The sequence below is a fragment of the Grammomys surdaster genome, unplaced genomic scaffold, assembly GCF_004785775.1.
Source record: "Grammomys surdaster isolate TR1022 unplaced genomic scaffold, NIH_TR_1.0 362, whole genome shotgun sequence".
Lineage (NCBI taxonomy): Eukaryota > Metazoa > Chordata > Mammalia > Rodentia > Muridae > Grammomys > Grammomys surdaster.
This window is the reverse complement of record NW_021604781.1, coordinates 5268055-5274181: the sequence shown is the minus strand read 5'-3', so window position 1 is coordinate 5274181 and position 6127 is coordinate 5268055. Positions and strand designations below refer to the sequence as shown.

Genomic DNA, 6127 nt, shown 5'->3' with positions numbered 1-6127 from the left:
AGGAAGGAAGGAAGGAAGGAAGGAAGGAAGGAAGGAAGGAAGGAAGGAAGAAAACCTCATTGGGATGTGACAGTGTAACTGTCATCCTAGCTCTGAGGAGGTTGAGCTAGGAGGTTCTTAAGTTCAAGGCCAGCCTGGAAGACCTAGTCTCAAAGGATTGAAACACAAAGGAAAACAACATAAACAAGAAAACCAAGGGGTAGAGAAGTGGGCATGAGCCTGTGGTGGACCAAAGGCTGGGAGAATCTTCGCTGCTGAGAGGACCTTCCTACTTTCTGCTTCATGCACCTCCTTTAAATCAGATACTTACTATGTCGATTTGTTTTATCTTGTTTTATGTGTATGAGTATTTTGCCTGCATGTATGTCTGTATACCAAGTGTATGCCTCGTGCCTGTGGAGGTTAGAAGAAGACGTTGGATCTTCTGGGACTGGAGTTACAAATGTTTGTGAAGTGCCATGTGGGTGCTGGGATTCAAACCAAGTCCTCTCAGCAAGAGCAGCCGGTGCTCCTAACTGCTGAGCCATCTCTGCAGGCCCCTTATTTAAACCTTGAGGTATCCCTCATTCCCACTCACAGGGGTGGGGTTGGAGCAAAGTGGCTGGAATTCCAAGAGAATTTCTGGTGCCAGTTCCATCTTCTGGGTATTTATTTTTTTCTGTTCCAGCAGTAAATTGTTCTATTGTTTTCAACTAGCAGGACATATCAGGCTTTAATGAGTTAAGGGTTAGATGCACTGGGAGATTAGAAAAGCAAAGTGCTTCTTTATTGCCCCTGCAATTAGATCCTTTTAATCTTTATTTATAGTAACTTAAGTGAGCCAGTGGTTTGCATGCTATATGGTTCTTCCAGCCGAGTACAGAATTCAGTAGTTTTGAACGTATTCGAGGGATTGTGCAACAGTCCCTGCATTCGGTGTTAGAACATTTTTTTTATCCTTTAAAAAATCACTGGCGCCTTCAGCCCCACTCCTTGGCTTCCAGCAACCACCAGTCTATGTCCTAATCTCTGGGATTTGCCTCTTCTTGATGTTAGATAAATGTAGCCACACACTTTGGGGAAAGAACTGTGGGTCCAGTTCTTTCACCAAATGTATTATTATATATTTCAAGGTTCATCTGCATGGCAGTGCCCATCAGAGCTTTATTTATGCTTATTGCTGATTAATATTCCTTTTGTGTGAATATACCACAGATAGGAGTTCCCTGATGGCATTTGGGTGGTATCCAGTCTTTGACTAGCAAGAAAAATTCTCTCACGGACAATTGCATGCAAGTTCATTATGTACTTGCATGCAGACATGTGGACACTAAAGGTCACTTTTTTCTTTCTAAACATTTTTTTTTCATTCAATATATTTTGATTATGATTTCCTCTTTCCCAATTCTTACCAGATCTTTCACACCTCTGATGTACCCAACTTTATGTCCTCCCTCTCTCTCTTTATTTAAAAAACAAACAAACAAGACTAAACCAATCGAAAACATAAGTCAATGCCCCGCCCCAAATCTACAAAACCACAAAAAATGAAAATCAAAATAAACAAAGTAAAGATCAATAAGACAAAGAAAAAAATGTCCAAACAAACCAAAATGAGACCAAAAAAAAAAAGTCTATAAAATAGCATTGAGATTATTTTATGTTGGCCAAGTACTACTCTTGGTCATGGGGTCTACCCTGAAGTGTGCTTAATATACCCAGTGAGAATCCACGGAAGATTGATTAATTTTCTCTTTGCCACTAGGTATCAATTGCTGATAGCTTCCTGGTTAGAGGTGGGAGACCATGTGCATTGCCCCCTCTTAGTGCTGGAACTCAGCCTGACTTGACCCTGTGCATAGGCCCTGAGCATACTGCTATAGTCTCTGTGAGTTGACCTGTGGATCAATCCTGTTTTATTTGGAGACACTGTGGATTGATAAGTGTTCACATGCTAGCATGAGTATGAATGCATGTGTCTGTGGATGTGTGTGGAGGCCAGAGGTTGATGTTGTATGCCTTCCTTGAGGCAAGTGAGGCAGGGTCTCCCATCTGAAACCAGAGCTTTCTTATTCAGCTACTCTATCAAGCCAGTTTGTTTTGGATATCCTCCACATCGTCTCCCAAGTGCTGGGATTACAGACAGACTGTCCACCTATCTGTTGCTTATGTGGGTGCTGGGATTGGAACTCAGGACCTCTGGAAGAGCAGTCAGTGCTTTTAACCACTGAGCCATCTCTCCAGCCCTCGACTAAGTCCTTTAAAATTGCTGTTCTCTCCTTTTTATTCAGCCAAGGACCCCAGCCCAAGGGATAGGATTGCCCACACTCAGGGTGGGTCTTCCCACCTCACTTAATCCAATGTAGAAACTTCCTCACAGATATCCCCAGAGGCTTGCCTTCTGAGTGCTTCTTGATCTCGTCCACATGCCAATCAAGATTAACCTTGGCACAATAAATCTATCTATGAGTGTCTGCCTCTCACTATGTCCAAGTGTGGAAGCCATCGAGGTGTCTCTGGTCAGGAACTTCAGACCTGCTTGGTGTGACTACATGGGGTTTGAGCTGGTGTCCTGATCTCTTCAAAGCTCTCTCCCAGCCAAGACTGTATGTACCATTGCAGGGGCCTCCTGCTCTGTTCAGAGGCAGGCTGGCAAGTGTCTCGGGCAGGGTGGTGGTTTTATTGTTGCTTGGGGCTGGGGCTACTAACTTCCTGATGAATAAGTGTGTGGCTTTCATGTTAATTGACTTTACTATGCTCTGTGTGGGTGATGAGGCAAGAGCACCAAATGCAGGAGCTTCTGGATGCACTTCCCCAAATCACTTTTGCAACGGCTCCCTAATTTGTGCTGCTTTTGTGGGTCATTCCCAGGGTAGATTTCCCCACATTGTGTCTGTGTTCATGTATATTTGCATGTATGTATGTGTGTGTGTATCCATGTGTATGTGCATGCCTGTATATAGTGTGTGTGTATGTGTGTGCACATGCGCGCACACAAATTTACACATGTGTACATTCGTGTGGAGGTCAGACAGCAACCTTGAGTGCTGTCCCTCAGACAATCTGTTGTTTTAGGCAGGGTCTCTCACTAATCTGGACCATGGTAGTCTGTCTGGCTAGCCATCGATCCCCAGGGAGGCTCCTCTCTCCATGTTCCTGGTGTGGAAATTATAAGCGCTCACTACCAAGGCATGGAGTTCAGGCCTTCAGGCCTCGCCACCTCGCCAGCTTGGATTCTTTTGTTTGAAGGCAGAGTTTCATTATTTTGCCAGGCTCAAACTATCTTAGCCTCCTAAGTAGCTGGGTCTCTGTGAGGTGTGTGTGTGTGTGTGTGTGTGTGTGTGTGTGTGTGTATGTCTGTGTATGTACACACACATGTATGGCTCATAGTGGGTGTGTGGAGGTCAGAGGATGTTATTCTCTTTGTATTATATGAGTCCCAGGGATTGAACTTCAGCTGTCAGTTTGGGGAAGCACCTTTATCTGTTGAACTATCTCAGTGGCCCCAGAGTCGATTTTAAAGAGGACTTTAAAAAATCTATTTCCCTCAAAGATATTGAGTGTTTTGGAATAAAATAAATGGGGGTCATATGGGTGCAGAGGGGGCTCTGGTTGGTAGGAAAGTGCTGTCTAAGGAGCGTGATTCTGACAAGTTCTAACTCAGGTGTAAAGGAACAGAGAAGGGACAGACTGGCTCTAAGGGATAGTGGCTGGAGCCGAGCAGAGTGTGCTGTGCGCACATGGGATTCCAGTGCTTCGGAGGAGCCGGAGGAGCTGGGGAGGCGGCTCAGCTTGTGAACTGTTTGTCTTTGCTGAGGAAGCAAGGGGACAGGGGAGGAAGAGGAGAAGGATGAGGGAGAAGAGGAGGCAGAGGAGGAGGAGGAGGGAGAGGAGGATCAAAAGAAAAGAAGCTGAGGAAGATGGCTTCATCAATAAAGGACTGACCTTGCAAGCATGGGGAACCTAACAATCTAACAGTGGTGGTTCATGCTTGTAATCTAGCTGGAGTGGTAGAGAAAGGACGATCCCTGGGGCTCACTGACCTGGCAGCATAGCCTACTCAGTGAGCTCCAAGTCAGAGAGAAACTGTCTCAAAAAGATAGTAGGAGGTGTCTGGAGAGGAATGACACTGTTGTCCATTGCCGGAGGTGCGGGTGTAGGTTGCAAGTACATATCTCATCCAGAGATGTGTGTTCCATATATGGGGTGTGGTAAACATCAACACAGGTATACCTACTGTATACCATCCAAACTCTTATCTTGAATTCATCATTTCTTTTCTTGCTCCCGGCTGGTTGTGTGACATCGGGGACAAGGAGTTTGATAATTGCTTGAGAGAGTAGCTGTTTAGCATGATGTTTGCTTCCTGGGAAGGGGAGGGTGTATTTCATTTTACAGATTATAGTGAAGGGAAGTCAGAGCACGAACTTCAAGGCGAAACCTGGAGGTAGGAGCTGAAGCAGAGCTGATGGAGGGACTCTTCTCAGAGGCTTGCTTTTCCTGGCTTGCTTAGCATGCTTTCTAAGACAATCCAGGACCACCTACCTGGGGGTGGCAACACCCACAGCAATCATCAATCCAGAAAGAATCCCACAGACTTGGCCTACAGGCGAGTCAGATGAAGGCAGTTTCTAAACTGAGGTTCCCTCTTGCCAGATGACTCAAGCTTGTGTCAAGTTGACAAAACTAATCAGCACACATGGCTTAAGGGATGGAGATTTTTAGGAATATTGAGACTGTGATTATGGAGTGTACAGGGCTGTGGGAAGCTGTGGTGGATTGTGTCGGAATTGGGAGGCACACCACCCTTAGGAGAATCAGCACTCCTTTTGTGTTTGGGCAAGGAGATGGAGATTAAATTTCCTGGGAAGCGCTTACGACACCCAGGTGAAAGGGAATTAGACTTTAATTGGTAGCCCGGAGGACAGGAGGACAGGCCGAGGAAGCAGAGTCAGCCAGGGAGGTGGGTTAACACAAAACCAATACATTCGGTTTTTCCTACCCCCGTTCAGACGTGAGCATGTTTTTTTCCTGTCAGTCACTGAAGAACTTCCATGCTGAGACTCAGGGCACTGAGCTGGGGTCGCTGCTCTTTCCTCTGCACTTGACGTCTTACTCAAGCCTCAGTAATCCCGCTGAGCCGATTGCCTCATAGATAGGGCGATGATTATGTTCAGGCTTCGAACTGGGCCTGCCAAAGGAATTATGTTCTTTGCTTTCTGAAAGGAATTATTTAGGCATGGTTGCTTTACAGGGAGAGCCATTCATCGGGGCTGGTTTAGGAATTTGAAATGCAGAGCCCACAGTGGGTGACCACAAGGCTGGCACTGGCCCTAATTGTAGCTTTCCCCATCTTGGATTGGGCAGAGGGCCTTCTGCATAGTAGGCAGGGGCCTCTACCTCTGAGCCATTGCCCCATCTCCTCACTGGGGAATTCTAGGCAGGGGCTCTACAGCTGAATGGTGTCCTCCAGCCCATTCTATGTAACACAGGTTATCTTTAAACTCACAATCCTCCTGCCTCAGCCTCTTGATCATTGGGGTTATAAGTGGCCACCATGCCTGGCACACCATATGTCATTATTCATCCACAGGACAATGGCTGCTATCATAAAGATAAGAAATAACAAATACGTGTGTGAGAATATTAAGGAAGGGGAGCTTTTACATACTGTTAACAACCAGGAAGATCGAAACGGAGTCCTGGTTCTTTTTCTTCAAAAAGTTTTTTGGTTGACTTATGGAAGAATGGGTTCCGAGCCATGTCATCTTATGTGTCTATGACTGTTCCTTGTTCATCACCTCTGCCGAGCTATCTGTTCTTGGCTGTCTGCTCACCCATTAGTATCTTTCTTTACCCCAGCTGGTCTTTTTTCTGCTCCTGTCATCCACATATACAATGTGTATATAAAATATCTAATTATTTCATTCTTTCTGGCCAATACCCCATTGTTTCTATATCCCCCAGCTTTGTTCTTGTCTGTTATTATTATTACTTTCTTGCGACAGGGTCTCAAATAGCCCAGGCAGGCCCCTTGACTCTGTGTAGCTAAAGATGACTTTGAACTTCTGACCCTTTTGTCTCTACCTCCTAAATGTTGGGATTATAGGTGTGTGCTACCATGTCCTGTGCGTGCTCAGGATGAAAC

General features: G+C 45.6%; 1 protein-coding gene across 3 annotated transcripts in view; it reads left to right on the top strand.

Moving 5' to 3' along the window:
* Window positions 1-6127, top strand: part of Insr (insulin receptor) — a 132759-nt gene that overhangs the window by 14664 nt on the left and 111968 nt on the right. The window lies entirely within an intron of this gene.